Raw genomic sequence first — 16,946 nt, forward strand, 5'->3', positions numbered from 1 at the left:
CTCACCAACATCGTCCTCATACATGTCGACACACACGTACCGACACACAGCACACACACAGGGAATGCTCTGATAGAGGACAGGACCTACTAGCCCTTTGGAGAGACAGAGGGAGAGTTTGCCAGCACACACCAAAAACGCTATAATTATATAGGGACAACCTTATATAAGTGTTTTCCCTTATAGCATCTTTTTTATATATTTCTAACGCCAAATTAGTGCCCCCCCTCTCTGTTTTAACCCTGTTTCTGTAGTGCAGTGCAGGGGAGAGTCTGGGAGCCTTCCCTCCAGCCTTTCTGTGAGGGAAAATGGCGCTGTGTGCTGAGGAGATAAGGCCCCGCCCCTTTTTCGGCGGCCTCGTCTCCCGCTCTTAACGGATTCTGGCAGGGGTTAAATATCTCCATATAGCCCCCGGAGGCTATATGTGAGGTATTTTTAGCCAAAAATAGGTTTTCATTGCCTCCCAGGGCGCCCCCCTTCCAGCGCCCTGCACCCTCAGTGACTGCCGTGTGAAGTGTGCTGAGAGGAAATGGCGCACAGCTGCAGTGCTGTGCGCTACCTTAAGAAGACTGAGGAGTCTTCATGCCGCCGATTCTGGACCTTCTTCTTGTTTCAGCATCTGCAAGGGGGCCGGCGGCGAGGCTCCGGTGACCATCCAGGCTGTACCTGTGATCGTCCCTCTGGAGCTAATGTCCAGTAGCCAAAGAAGCCAATCCATCCTGCACGCAGGTGAGTTCACTTCTTCTCCCCTAAGTCCCTCGTTGCAGTGATCCTGTTGCCAGCAGGACTCACTGTAAAATAAAAAACCTAAGCTAAACTTTTCTAAGCAGCTCTTTAGGAGAGCCACCTAGATTGCACCCTTCTCGGCCGGGCACAAAAATCTAACTGAGGCTTGGAGGAGGGTCATAGGGGGAGGAGCCAGTGCACACCACCTGATCCTAAAGCTTTACTTTTTGTGCCCTGTCTCCTGCGGAGCCGCTATTCCCCATGGTCCTTTCAGGAACCCCAGCATCCACTAGGACGATAGAGAAATTATCAGTTGTTATCGGGGGAAACCCACGCATCATCACACACCTCATTTAATTTCTCAGATTCAGGAAAACTACAGGTAGTTTTTCCTCATCGAACATAATACCCCTTTTTTTGGTGGTACTCGTATTATCAGAAATGTGTAAAACATTTTTCATTGCCTCAATCATGTAACGTGTGGCCCTACTGGAAGTCACATTCGTCTCTTCACCGTCGACACTGGAGTCAGTATCCGTGTCGGCGTCTATATCTGCCATCTGAGGTAACGGGCGCTTTAGAGCCCCTGACGGCCTATGAGACGTCTGGACAGGCACAAGCTGAGTAGCCGGCTGTCTCATGTCAACCACTGTCTTTTATACAGAGCTGACACTGTCACGTAATTCCTTCCAACAGTTCATCCACTCAGGTGTCGGCCCCCTAGGGGGTGACATCACTATTACAGGCAATCTGCTCCGTCTCCACTTTTTCTCCTCATACATGTCGACACAAAAGTACCGACATACAGCACACACACAGGGAATGCTCTGATAGAGGACAGGACCCCACTAGCCCTTTGGGGAGACAGAGGGAGAGTTTGCCAGCACACACCAGAGCGCTATATATATACAGGGATAACCTTATATAAGTGTTTTTCCCCTTATAGCTGCTGTATAGTTAATACTGCGCCTAATTAGTGCCCCCCTCTCTTTTTTAACCCTTTCTGTAGTGTAGTGACTGCAGGGGAGAGCCAGGGAGCTTCCCTCCAACGGAGCTGTGAGGGGAAAATGGCGCCAGTGTGCTGAGGAGATAGGCTCCGCCCCCTTATCGGCGGCCTTATCTCCCGTTTTTCTATGTATTCTGGCAGGGGTTAAATGCATCCATATAGCCCAGGAGCTATATGTGATGCATTTTTTGCCATCCAAGGTGTTTTTATTGCGTCTCAGGGCGCCCCCCCCCAGCGCCCTGCACCCTCAGTGACCGAAGTGTGCTGAGAGCAATGGCGCACAGCTGCAGTGCTGTGCGCTACCTTGTTGAAGACAGGACGTCTTCTGCCGCCGATTTTCCGGACCTCTTCTGCCTTCTGGCTCTGTAAGGGGGCCGGCGGCGCGGCTCTGGGACCCATCCAAGCTGGGCCTGTGATCGTCCCTCTGGAGCTAATGTCCAGTAGCCTAAGAAGCCCAATCCACTCTGCACGCAGGTGAGTTCGCTTCTTCTCCCCTTAGTCCCTCGATGCAGTGAGCCTGTTGCCAGCACGTCTCACTGAAAATAAAAAACCTAAACTAAAACTTTCACTAAGAAGCTCAGGAGAGCCCCTAGTGTGCACCCTTCTCGTTCGGGCACAGAGATCTAACTGAGGCTTGGAGGAGGGTCATAGGGGGAGGAGCCAGTGCACACCAGATAGTCCTAAAGCTTTCTTTAGATGTGCCCAGTCTCCTGCGGAGCCGCTATTCCCCATGGTCCTTACGGAGTCCCCAGCATCCACTTAGGACGTTAGAGAAAAGAGCTGTATTAAGAGTCCCGGTAATTAGCACAGTGGATTAATATGCCCCAATGAGCAAGCATGCATTCCCTTATCCAAGCAGCCTTTCAATCATCCTTATATGGCAGGGTTAGTATTGTTATATAGCCACACAAAGTTCTTTTAACCCAAATGGATGAAGCAGAAATGAGTGAATAATGTCCTGTAAGACTTGCAAGGATTAACAGCCCAATTGCCAAGGGTAGAAGCAGAATTAGTAAATTAGGTTAACCCACATTTTGCATTAATCCCGGATTAGAGCACATTTTGCCAAAGCACTCAGCATAGATAGTATCCTTTCTGGCTGCACAAGTTAGCAGCATATGATTCAAAGGGTCACCAAAACTTCACAACACTTATTCCCCTGTGCACTGGGGTACGATTTATAACAGTTCACCCGCCGGTAAGTAAAGGTTGTGAGCCACACACCCGATATTGCAGGGGGTGAAAGACTTTTTCTCAACTTACAGCACCTGTCGTTATCCCTCTCAAACGGGTTTCTCCGCCTCAGGGTCCGTTTTCAGCGGCTTCATCAGTGTCCGATGAAGCCGCTGATTTGTGTAGTTTTTTTTTATTTTAAGGGAGGTTCGCTGATCACTCAGGAATTCTCCAGCAACTGATACTTACTGGGGAGGGAAGCATACTCCTACACGCCCCAGTAAATAGAGGTTCAGGTTGCAGGGGCCCTGGGTTGAGTACGCCAGCGCTAAGGCAGTGTGTGGGCGTATTGGTCGACGTGGGCGAGAGTGGGTGAAGGCACTCGTTGAACTTTCACCGTCGCCTTACCTCTGGGAACTTGGTTTTTGTAGGAAATTCGCTGAGAAAGCAATGCCTGCAAATAATGGGGGCCAGTTGCTCAAGTAAGGGACGATCAACCAAGGTTCAGGTTGATTTAGTACCACGACCAGTTGGGTCGGCCAGATATATCATGTGTGAGAAATATGGCTCACACGCCAAGGTTTTATGCAATGAGTGGGAACGTATGACTGTGAACGATGGGGAGAAGTTTCCCAGGGTGGGCAGTTTTAATCCTGAGGTGCTGCAAAATTTAAGGAGAAGGATAGGTCTAATAAAGTCTGGGAAGCAACGAATTAGACATTATGATTATTTACAGTTATGGCAACAGGAAGGTGAGATTCAAAGAGGATTAGCTCAAGCAGCTGGTTCCAATCCTATCAGGAAACTGATAGCTACCGCACCACCACCACCATACATAACAGGAGAGAAAATGGCTGCAGAGAATGGCACACTGGTATATGATAAAAATGCACTTAATAAATGTATTAGTGATAAGAGTAAAGTAGATAAGAGTATTGATGCTAATACTAACCCGTGCAAGTTGTATCCCGTCTTAAACTTTCCCCAGGATTGCGAGCAGGAAGATGAGCCTACCACAATATCGGCACTCTCTCTAGCAGCCACAATAGTAGAGACTACAGTGGGCACGGCTGAACCAGTAAGAGGAGTAGCAAAGGCCCCTAGTGGAGGGACAGGTGAGGTCGTGTCGGCAGGTAAGTACGGCACTGTACACTACGCAGAAACAATTACACCACATATTGTAGAATCAACCCAGAGTGATGTTATTGAACTTAATCCTGTCAGGGTAATTGCGGTCCCAAATGGGAAAACTGACACTTCGGGAGCCACTCCCGTCAGGAACATTGAAATGCATTGTCCCTTTTCCCGGACAGAATTAAGAGCAATTATGTCTGAATTCCCTGATCCTAGGAAAGATTTAGTTGCAAGCCAAAGGTTCGTTAGAGAACTAGGTAACTCCGCAGAACCCAATAACAAAGATTGGCGGACAGTGCTGAGGGCATGTTTGCCCCCCAATATCGACTCTGCGAGATTTATCACTGATTGTAGGTTAGATGAAGAGATGCCTCTCACAGATGCATACAATCAGGAAAATGTTAAGCAGATCAACATGCAATTAGGAGTGTATTTCCCAGCTGTTGTCAAGTGGAACAAAATCTTCTCCATAAGACAAAAAGAGGGTGAAATGGCTTCTGAGTATTTCCATCGGGCACTGCAGGAAATGGCTAAGTATACTGGAATAGAAGACATTAAGACAAGTGTGCATCATAGGGAAGTAGCAGTTTCTGTGTTAATGGATGGTTTAAAGGAAGTGTTGAGAACTAGGGTACAGACCACTCAACCAAGTTGGCGAGGTCTGTCGGTGGCTGCTTTGAGAGAGACCGCTATTGAACATGATCGGAACATCATGAGACACAGGGAGACACAGGGCGATAAGCTGATGGCAGTAAGTATACAAGCCCTTACAACAAAGCCACCTCAGCCAAGGCCCCAGACCCCTGTGGGTAAGTCAAATGTAATAATAAGAATTTACTTACCGATAATTCTATTTCTCGTAGTCCGTAGTGGATGCTGGGGACTCCGTCAGGACCATGGGGATTAGCGGCTCCGCAGGAGACAGGGCACAAAAGTAAAAGCTTTAGGATCAGGTGGTGTGCACTGGCTCCTCCCCCTATGACCCTCCTCCAAGCCTCAGTTAGGATACTGTGCCCGGACGAGCGTACACAATAAGGAAGGATTTTGAATCCCGGGTAAGACTCATACCAGCCACACCAATCACACTGTACAACCTGTGATCTGAACCCAGTTAACAGCATGATAACAGCGGAGCCTCTGAAAAGATGGCTCACAACAATAATAACCCGATTTTTGTAACAATAACTATGTACAAGTATTGCAGACAATCCGCACTTGGGATGGGCGCCCAGCATCCACTACGGACTACGAGAAATAGAATTATCGGTAAGTAAATTCTTATTTTCTCTGACGTCCTAAGTGGATGCTGGGGACTCCGTCAGGACCATGGGGATTATACCAAAGCTCCCAAACGGGCGGGAGAGTGCGGATGACTCTGCAGCACCGAATGAGAGAATTCCAGGTCCTCCTCAGTCAGGGTGTGCCCCTGACCAAGTATCAGCTCGGCAAAGTTGTAAAGCCGAGACCCCTCGGGCAGCCGCCCAAGATGAGCCCACCTTCCTTGTGGAATGGGCATTTACATATTTTGGCTGTGGCAGGCCTGCCACAGAATGTGCAAGCTGAATTGTACTACACATCCAACTAGCAATCGTCTGCTTAGAAGCAAGAGCACCCAGTTTGTTGGGTGCATACAGGATAACAGCAAGTCAGTTTTCCTGACTCCAGCCGTCCTGGAAACCTATATTTTCAGGGCCCTGACAACATCTAGCAACTTGGAGTCCTCCAAGTCCCTAGTAGCCGCAGGTACCACAATAAGCTGGTTCGGGTGAAACACTGACACCACCTTAGGGAGAAACTGGGGATGAGTCCGCAGCTCTGCCCTGTCCGAATGGACAATCAGATATGGGCTTTTTGAGACAAACGCCGCCAATTCTGACACTCGCCTGGCCGAGGCCAGGACCAACAGCATGGTCACTTTCCCTGTGAGATATTTCAAATCCACAGATTTGAGCGGTTTAAACCAATGTGATTTTAGGAATCCCAGAACTACGTTGAGATCCCACAGTGCCACTGGAGGCACAAAAAGGGGGTTGTATATGCAGTACTCCCTTGACAAACTTCTGGACTTCAGGAACTGAAGCCAATTCTTTCTGGAAGAAAATCGACAGGGCCGAAATTTGAACCTTAATGGACCCCAATTTGAGGCCCATAGACACTCCTGTTTGCAGGAAATGCAGGAAACGACAGAGTTGAAATTTCTTCATGGGGCCTTCCTGGCCTCACACCACGCAACCTATTTTCGCCACATGTGGTGATAATGTTGTGCGGTCACCTCCTTCCTGGCTTTGACCAGGGTAGGAATGACCTCTTCCGGAATGCCTTTTTCCCTTAGGATCCGGCGTTCAACCGCCATGCCGTCAAACGCAGCCGCGGTAAGTCTTGGAACAGACATGGTACTTGCTGAAGCAAGTCCCTTCTTAGCGGCAGAGGCCATGAGTCCTCTGTGAGCATCTCTTGAAGTTCCGGGTACCAAGTCCTTCTTGGCCAATCCGGAGCCACGAGTATAGTTCTTACTCCTCTACGTCTTATAATTCTCAATACCTTGGGTATGAGAAGCAGAGGAGGGAAGACATACACCGACTGGTACACCCACGGTGTTACCAGAACGTCCACAGCTATTGCCTGAGGGTCTTTTGACCTGGCGCAATACTTGTCCAGTTTTTTGTTCAGGCGGGACGCCATCATGTCCACCTTTGGTCCAACGGTTCACAATCATGTGGAAGACTTCCCGATGAAGTCCCCACTCTCCCGGGTGGAGGTTGTGCCTGCTGAGGAAGTCTGCTTCCCAGTTGTCCACTCCCGGAATGAACACTGCTGACAGTGCTATCACATGATTTTCCGCCCAGCGAAAAATCCTTGCAGTTTCTGCCATTGCCCTCCTGCTTCTTGTGCCGCCCTGTCTGTTTACGTGGGCGACTGCCGTGATGTTGTCCCACTGGATCAATACCGGCTGACCTTGAAGCAGAGGTCTTGCTAAGCTTAGAGCATTGTAAATTGCCCTTAGCTCCAGTATATTTATGTGGAGAAAAATCTCCAGACTTGATCACACTCCCTGGACATTTTTTCCCTGTGTGACTGCTCCCCAGCCTCTCAGGCTGGCCTCCGTGGTCACCAGCATCCAATCCTGAATGCCGAATCTGCGGCCCTCTAGAAGATGAGCACTCTGTAACCACCACAGGAGAGACACCCCTGTCCCTGGAGACAGGGTTATCCGCTGATGCATCTGAAAATGCGATCCGGACCATTTGTCCAGCAGATCCCACTGAAAAGTTCTTGCGTGGAATCTGCCGAATGGAATCGCTTCGTAATAAGCCACCATTTTTCCCAGGACTCTTGTGCAATGATGCACTGACACTTTTCCTGGTTTTAGGAGGTTCCTGACTAGCTCGGATAACTCCCTGGCTTTCTCCTCCGGGAGAAACACCTTTTTCTGGACTGTGTCCAGAAACATCCCTAGGAACAGCAGACGTGTCGTCGGAAACGGCTGCGATTTTGGATATTTAGAATCCACCCGTGCTGTCGTAGAACTACTTGAGATAGTGCTACTCCGACTTCCAACTGTTCTCTGGACCTTGCCCTTATCAGGAGATCGTCCAAGTAAGGGATAATTAAGACGCCTTTTCTTTGAAGAATAATCATCATTTCGGCCATTACTTTGGTAAAGACCCGGGGTGCCGTGGACAATCCAAACGGCAGCGTCTGAAACTGATAGTGACAGTTCCGTACCACGAACCTGAGGTACCCTTGGTGAGAAGGGCAATTTGGGACATGGAGGTAAGCATCCTTGATGTCCAGGGACACCATATAGTCCCCTTCTTCCTGGTTCGCTATCACTGCTCTGAGTGACTCCATCTTGATTTGAACCTTTGTATGTAAGTGTTCAAAGATTTCCCATTTAGAATAGGTCTCACCGAGCCGTCTGGCTTCAGTACCACAATATAGTGTGGAATAATACCCCTTTCCTTGTTGTAGGAGGGGTACTTTGATTATCACCTGCTGGGAATACAGCTTGTGAATTGTTTCCAATACTGCCTCCCTGTCGGAGGAAGACGTTGGTAAAGCAGACATCAGGAGCCTGCGAGGGGGAGACGTCTCGAATTTCCAGTCTGTACCCCTGGGATACTACTTGTAGGATCCAGGGGTCCACTTGCGAGTGAGCCCACTACGCGCTGAAACTCTTGAGACGACCCCCCACCGCACTTTAGTCCGCTTGTATGGCCCCAGCGTCATGCTGAGGACTTGGCAGAAGCTGTGGAGGGCTTCTGTTCCTGGGAATGGGCTGCCTGCTGCAGTCTTCTTCCCTTTCCTCTATCCCTGGGCAGATATGACTGGCCTTTTGCCCGCTTGCCCTTATGGGGACGAAAGGACTGAGGCTGAAAAGACGGTGTCTTTTTCTGCTGAGATGTGATTTGGGGTAAAAAAGGTGGATGTTCCAGCTGTTGCCGAGGCCACCAGGTCCGATGGACCGACCCCAAATAACTCCTTCTGCATCACCTGACCACTGTCGTGTCCATAAACATCTTCTGGCAGATATGGACATCGCACTTACTCTTGATGCCAGAGTGCAAATATCCCTCTGTGCATCTCGCATATATAGAAATGCATCCTTTAAATGCTCTATAGTCAATAAAATACTGTCCCTGTCAAGGGTATCAATATTTTCAGTCAGGGAATCCGACCAAGCCACCCCAGCGCTGCACATCCAGGCTGAGGAGATCGCTGGTCGCAGTATAACACCAGTATGTGTGTATATACCTTTTTAGGATATTTTCCAGCCTCTCAGCTGGCTCCTTGAGGGCGGCCCTATCTGGAGACGGTACCGCCACTTGTTTTGATAAGCGTGTGAGCGCCTTATCCACCCTAAAGGGTGTTTCCCAACGCGCCCTAACTTCTGGCGGGAAAGGGTATACCGCCAATAATTTTCTATCGGGGGAAACCCACGCATCATCACACACTTCATTTAATTTATCTGATTCAGGAAAAACTACAGGTAGTTTTTTCACACCCCACATAATACCCTTCTTGTGGTACTTGTAGTATCAGAAATATGTAACACCTCCTTCATTGCCCTTAACATGTAACGTGTGGCCCTAAAGGAAAATACGTTTGTTTCTTCACCGTCGACACTGGAGTCAGTGTCCGTGTCGACCGACTGAGGTAAATGAGCGTTTTACAGCCCCTGACGGTGTTTGAGACGCCTGGACAGGTACTAATTTGTTTGCCGGCCGTCTCATGTCGTCAACCGACCTTGCAGCGTGTTGACATTATCACGTAATTTCTTAAATAAGCCATCCATTCCGGTGTCGACACCCTAGAGAGTGACATCACCATTTCAGGCAATTGCTCCGCCTCCTCACCAAAATCGTCCTCATAAATGTCGACACACACGTACCGACACACAGCACACACACAGGGAATGCTCTGATAGAGGACAGGACCCCACTAGCCCTTTGGGGAGACAGAGGGAGAGTTTGCCAGCACACACCAAAAACGCTATAATTATACAGGGACAACCTTTATATAAGTGTTTTTCCCTTATAGCATTTTAATATATATATACATATCGCCAAATAAGTGCCCCCCCCTCTCTGTTTTAACCCTGTTTCTGTAGTGCAGTGCAGGGGAGAGCCTGGGAGCCTTCCCACCAGCATTTCTGTGAGGGAAAATGGCGCTGTGTGCTGAGGAGAATAGGCCCCGCCCCCTTTTCGGCGGGCTTCTTCTCCCGTTTTTCTGAGACCTGGCAGGGGTTAATACATCCATATAGCCCCCAGGGGCTATATGTGATGTATTTTTAGCCAGAATAAGGTACTATCATTGCTGCCCAGGGCGCCCCCCCCCCCAGCGCCCTGCACCCTCAGTGACCGCTGCTATGAAGTGTGCTGACAACAATGGCGCACAGCTGCAGTGCTGTGCGCTACCTTATGAAGACTGAAGAGTCTTCTGCCGCCGTTTCTGGACCTTCACTTTTCGGCATCTGCAAGGGGGGTCGGCGGCGCGGCTCCGGGACGAACCCCAGGGTGAGACCTGTGTTCCGACTCCCTCTGGAGCTAATGGTGTCCAGTAGCCTAAGAAGCCAATCCATCCTGCACGCAGGTGAGTTCACTTCTCTCCCCTAAGTCCCTCGTAGCAGTGAGCCTGTTGCCAGCAGGACTCACTGAAAATAAAAAACCTAACAAACTTTTACTCTAAGCAGCTCTTTAGGAGAGCCACCTAGATTGCACCCTTCTCGGCCGGGCACAAAAATCTAACTGAGGCTTGGAGGAGGGTCATAGGGGGAGGAGCCAGTGCACACCACCTGATCCTAAAGCTTTTACTTTTGTGCCCTGTCTCCTGCGGAGCCGCTAATCCCCATGGTCCTGACAGAGTCCCCAGCATCCACTTAGGACGTCAGAGAAAACATGTTATAACTGTCACAAAGAGGGACATATTGCACGGAATTGTATGTTTAAAGACACACACAAGGTATATCAACCCCCTAGACAACGACAATACACACGTAATTGGGATCAGGAACCGCAGAGACGGAGTTATGAGCCACATGCAGGGGAAACAAAAAGGTACCCACCAAGAAGAGACTGGCAAGTCTCTGACAATTCCCAGTTACCCCCTTCACATGTAGTAGCTGCCAACGCACTGCGGGGAGGTCACCACACACAATAGGGGTGGGGCCACACCAGTAGTCTGCAGCCAGTGAAATTAATTGCGAGCCTTGGAAGTGAACCCGAGGTCACAATTGATGTAGCTGGTAGATCTCTACCTTTCCTTGTAGATACGGGGGCGGCCAAGTCAGTGATAAATTCAACAGTGGGTATGAAGACCACTGGTAGAACAATTCCAGCCATGGGAGTAACGGGAGTAGTACAACACTACCCTTTAAGCAAACCAGCAAAGATTACGATAGGGCCTTTGCAGACCAAGCATTCCTTTTTGCTAGCTGCATCGGCTCCGACTAATCTACTTGGGAGAGATTTACTGTGCAAAATGGGGTGTGTCATATATTGTACTCCTGGAGGTGTGTTCTTAGATATACCCGAGAATCACGCTCAGGAAGTACAGGATATGCTAGACTCCCCACAAAGGTTAATGTTACACACTGCTGTTGCAGATAGGTGTCCGTCCGAGGTAGAGGAAATGACTTCCCAGATACCGGAGTCACTTTGGACCAAGGATGGACTGGATTAATGGCAAATGTAGCTCCTGTAGTAGTTCAAGTAAAAGATGGTAGGATAGCTCCAAAAATACCACAGTATCCTCTGAAGCCAGAGGTGGAGTTAGGAGTTTACCCAGTAATAGAGCGATTGCTACAACAGGGCATTCTGTTTAGGACGTCCAGCACTGCCAATAGTCCCATCTTCCCTGTGAAGAAGAGCGGGGGGAGGGGTTACAGGCTAGTGCAGGATCTAAGGGGGATCAACAAAATAGTTGAGAGCCAATTCCCCGTAGTGCCAAATCCAGCTGTCATCCTAATGCAAATCCCTCCCACTGCAAATTTTTTCACTGTAATTGACCTCTGCTCCGCCTTCTTCTCGGTACCTCTGCACCCTGACAGCCAATATTTGTTTGCATTCACATACAGAGGAGTACAGTACACCTGGACTCGCTTACCACAAGGTTTCATTGACAGCCCAAGTATTTTCTCGCAGGCTTTGCATGATTGTTTACAATCCTTTCAACCTGAGAGCGGATCAATATTAATACAGTATGTAGACGACTTACTGCTGTGTTCTGATTCACTCAAATCGTCCTTGAGAGACACAAAACAGCTTCTGTTTCATCTTTCTGATACGGGACACAAGGTTTCAAAGGATAAGTTGCAATTATGCCAGACCAAGGTAAAATATTTGGGGCATTGTTTGACACAAGGACTGAGACACCTCACCACTGATAGAGTACAGGCAATTCACGACATGACTCTGCCACAGACTCAGCAACAGATTCGCACGTTCCTAGGAATGTGTGGGTACTGTCGTAACTGGATCCCAGGATTTTCCATACTAGCCTTACCTTTGCAAGAGATGGTCTCATCAAACAAACCAGATCGGATTTTGCACACAGACGAGTCCGAACTGGCATTTGAGAGACTCAAACAGTGCCTAACGCAGGCACCAGCATTGGGTATGCCAGATTATGGGAAACCCTTTGAACTGTACGGTACGGAAAATGCTGGATGTGTGGCAGGCGTCTTAACCCAGAAGCTTGGTGATGCCAGCAGGCCGGTAGCCTACTACAGCGCTCAGCTAGACACGGTAGCGCGATCCCTCCCCACATGCTTGCGAAGTGTTGCAGCGATAGCATTGCTAGTGAGTAAAAGCGAAGATGTAGTGCTAGGACACAAACTGACCATACACACACTTCTTGGAGTGTCAGCCTTACTAAATTCTTCACAAACCAGACACGTCTCATCCGCACGGTTTACAAGATGGGAATTAGCACTAATGGCCCCCGTTAAAATCACCATAAGGAGATGCAGTGCACTAAATCCGGCAACATATCTCCCAGGTGTGCCTGGACAGGCACAAAGGGTGGGGGATGAGAATAATGGTGAAGGAGGATTTAGTACAGACACTGACACACATGATTGCATGGAATATTTGACCCAAAATTTCACTGCAAGGCCTGACATCAGTGACAACCCACTGGAAGGTGTAGATTTTACTTTCTACACTGACGGTAGTTGCCATAGACAGACGGACTCGGGAGACTTGTGTACTGGATACGCAGTCGTAGATGACAAAGGCACCATAGAAGCGGAACCCCTGGGTCCACCACACTCAGCACAAGTTGCTGAGCTGGTTGCCCTAACCAGAGCGTGTGAATTGGCTAAAGGTAAGTCAGCCAATATCTACACGGATTCTAGGTATGCCTTTGGAGTAGTGCATGATTTCGAGGCCCTATGGCGCCTCAGAAATTTCATGACGGCAGCTGGCACACCCGTGGCACATGCAACCCACATCAAAAGACTTTTAGCAGCGATACAGGAACCTGACAGAGTGGCTGTTATCAAGTGTAAAGCCCACACGTACAGCCAAGACCTAGTGTCACTTGGTAACAGCCGAGCAGACGAAGCTGCTAAATCAGCAGCCAGTACCCCCATACAGACAGACACCACACAACTGATGGTATTCAATACCTTCAACACACAGAAATTGAGTGAAATGCAAAATTTGTGTTCACCACAGGAAAAGGCAGTCTGGAGGTCAAAAGGATATGGCCAGGAGACCTCAGGACTCTGGACAGATGGACAGGGTAAGCCAGTGGCACCCAGAGCATACCTTCCGAGTTTAGCGGAAGTGGCACATGGGCTGACTCATCTAGGTAAAGAAGGTATGTGCAAGTTGGTAAGAGCCTACTGGTGCGCACCAGGATTTTCTTCTCATGCAAGTAAGAGGGCAATGACATGCCTCACCTGCTTGAGGAAGAACATTGGAAAGGCAATACCAACAGAACCATCCCATATTCCGCCAACGGACGGCCCTTTCCAGGTAATACAGATTGATTTCATACAATTACCACCTTGTAGAAATTTAAAGTATGTATTGGTTTGTATTGATGTGTTTTCAAATTGGGTTGAAGCGTTCCCCGCTGCCACAAATACCGCTACATTTACTGCAAAGAAAATTGTGCAGGAATTTGTGTGCAGGTATGGTATCCCTAGGATAATTGAAAGTGATAGGGGTACCCATTTTACAGGTGAAGTCTTTCAGGTAATGTGCAAATTAATGGGAATTAATAGTAAGCTGCATACTCCGTACCGGCCACAGGCGAGTGCGAAAGTGGAAAGAGTAAACAGCACTATTAAGAATAAGTTGAGCAAAGTAATGGCTGAAACTGGACTGTTGTGGCCAGAAGCTTTGCCACTTGTATTGTACAGCATCAGAACCACTCCCAGGTCCCCTCTTAATCTGTCCCCTTTTGAAATTCTTTTTGGTCGACAACCCCATGTTATGATTGACCCCCAGGATGATTTGAAATGTAACAATGAAGTAACCGTAAAGTATTTGGTTAAGATGAGCAAGCAGTTGAGGAATCAGAATAACAATCTAAAGCTAGTAATTCCTGATCTGCCAGACAGTAATTGTCATGACATTGAACCTGGGGATTATGTAATGATTTGGAATTTTCTACGCTCAGGTTGCCTGATTGACCGTTAGGAAGGACCGTACCAAGTCTTACTGACTAGCACTACAGCATTGAAGGTTGCCGAGAGAGAGACTTGGGTCCACTCGTCCCACTGTAAGAAGGTCGCTGACCCAGAGAAAGCCCGTGACATAGAACAGAGTGTGGAGGAAACCATATCATTGGAGTGTCTGTTCCGGGAAGGCTGAGAGGCAGGACTGTTGTCACGGCACCTGAGCACAGAGAATTACAAGATCGGAGGTGGTTGTCGCGAAAAGTTTTCTTTCCCTCATAGTTGTTTTCTTTCCCCCATTACAACTTTCTCTTTCTCCTCCTGTAAGATGGACTCGCCCCAAGAGACTGCAGTTCGTGTTTTCCTGTTGACCCTGTTGTTTACCAGAGCAGTCTGTTTCGGTGAGAGTACCAGTGAGGTCGAGAAAGGTTCTGATGATCAGGATGGAGTCGTAGAATTCCAAGAGCAACACAATCACCGAGTAAAGGCGAGTATCAGAAAACGATCTGGTAACCATGACACTAGTAGACATTGTGAAGGATTGTTAGCTGAAGAGAATTGTATCTGTAGGAATTGTGACAACATAGTTGAGGACGGGTGCATCCAGAGATGTCAGTCCAACCTTAATATCAACATGGACCGTCATCCATTGAGTGACTATCACTCATTAGTGGGTAAGGTTTTAAACCAAACGGAATGCTGGGTGTGCTCACAAGTACCTCAAGGTCATAGAAAGTCAGGACTAGTGCCATACTCTTTAACGATAGATGAGGTACTTGAGTTAAGGGGTGGGAGACCGGTGGACAAGAAATTTAATATTTCTTTCCCTCCTAGTTTGAAGCTCCACCAATACCATGTAGATAGGTCCCTAATATGTTTAAACATTTCCAATCCCCGAAAGCCGGGAAATTGGGAAATGACATGGAACAACCGAACCATGACATTCTCACACACAGCCGATAGAATGCCCATCGACTCAGAGCTTATACGCCAAATAGCCAACAGTGGAAGATATTTCCAATATAGGTACACTCTAGGAAATAGGCCCATGCGAGTTGGAGAAGTATCACCAGGAGACTGTGCGCATATCATACAACCTGATACGTGTACTAGACAGATGAGAGAGTTAGGGATAGGATTTTTCACCTGGAAGGTTTGTAATATGGTGATGTCATTTTCTGTCCCATATGTCCTTCCCGATGATGCATATTTCATATGTGGGAGGAAGGTGTATAAGTGGCTTGCCCCAAACTCAGAGGGATTGTGTTACATTGGAAGAGTATTACCAGAAGTAATGACAATTACCTATGAAAAGATGAAAGATGTTCACCGCAATGCTCAAGCTCCTTACACTCACACCCATTACGAACACATTGTAAAGAGACACTTTATAGATAAGACAGAGCATGCAGCCTCTGATTTGATCCACGAATCCACCGGGATTCAATTCCTACTCGCGTTAGATATCACCCGTACCGCCAGAGGAGTTATAAATTATAGGTATATAACTGCGCTAGCAAACCTGATAGACAATATCACCGAGATGTATGACACCTTCAGGTATACCGGGAGAGAATTGCAAGCTTACAAAACGGAACTGATCCAGCACAGGATGGTTCTAAATTACCTTACAGCAGTGACAGGAGGGTATTGTGTCACCCTAGCAACTCAGTATGGTGTAAAATGTTGTACGTAAATCACAAACAGCACTGAGGACCCAACAGAGGTTATAGATCAAAAGATGGACGATATCTTGCAATTGAAGTGGGAGTTCCGAAGGAGGCACAACCTTACCCTTGCCTCTGTGGGTAATGTACTAACCGGCTGGGTATCATGGTTGAACCCACGTAATTGGTTCTCAGGTTTAGGAGAATGGGCTCAAAATGTTATCGTTGCTGTAGGGAAGTTCCTCTTATGTATCCTAGGAGTTGTCATAATGATTGGTCTGATATTCAGATGTGTTCGGATTTTAATGAATTGCAAGCGTAGTACCAAATTGATGAGTTTAAGGAGCGAGGGCATTGTAACAACTAGTTTAATTTATGACCCGTCAATCGAGACAATGTTGTGATAAAATGTGATTCCACGGTCCGTTTCTTTCACCCGTTTCTCCTTTGGTTTTCTCCAAGGTACAAAGACATCCACCTGGAAGAAGAATTTGATGACCTTTTATACAGACCACTGATGAACTGTGTCACAGACACCTAATGAGCTTTTAGAGACTGTAATTTTTATGGACACTTGAAGAGCTTTGCTTGCCAATTACAGCAAAGATATAGTAAAGAGACAAAACATCAGACAAGACGTCAACAAGACACCCAAAGACGACCACATACATAATCATACGACTGCATTTATAACGCATGTTTCTTATCTTCATCTCTACTATCTTCAGGTAGTGACACACATAGTCGACAGGTAATATAGGCACATATATTAGCACTCACATATTCTCCCCCTTCATGTATCATCAACTAATGTGCACCCCCATTTGTTGGAACTAAAAGCCGAAAAGAGCTCGGTAGAGTTTGTTAACCCATTTACAGACCCTTAATACGGGATGAGAAGGATTCAATGTATACTTCGCAATACCTCGAAGCTTGATTTAGAACATGTACGGCACGATGATACATGACCCCTTAGACATGGATTTCATACACACATGCTTTTACTATCCCACTAGGTCATACATTTCCCACCTCCTCCTCTCCTCCCTACTCCCAATCATAATGAGGTATTTCATGATAGCATATATATTTTTCTGCTTGAATTGTTTAG

Source organism: Pseudophryne corroboree, chromosome 1 (genome assembly GCF_028390025.1).
Source record: "Pseudophryne corroboree isolate aPseCor3 chromosome 1, aPseCor3.hap2, whole genome shotgun sequence".
NCBI classification, from domain to species: domain Eukaryota; kingdom Metazoa; phylum Chordata; class Amphibia; order Anura; family Myobatrachidae; genus Pseudophryne; species Pseudophryne corroboree.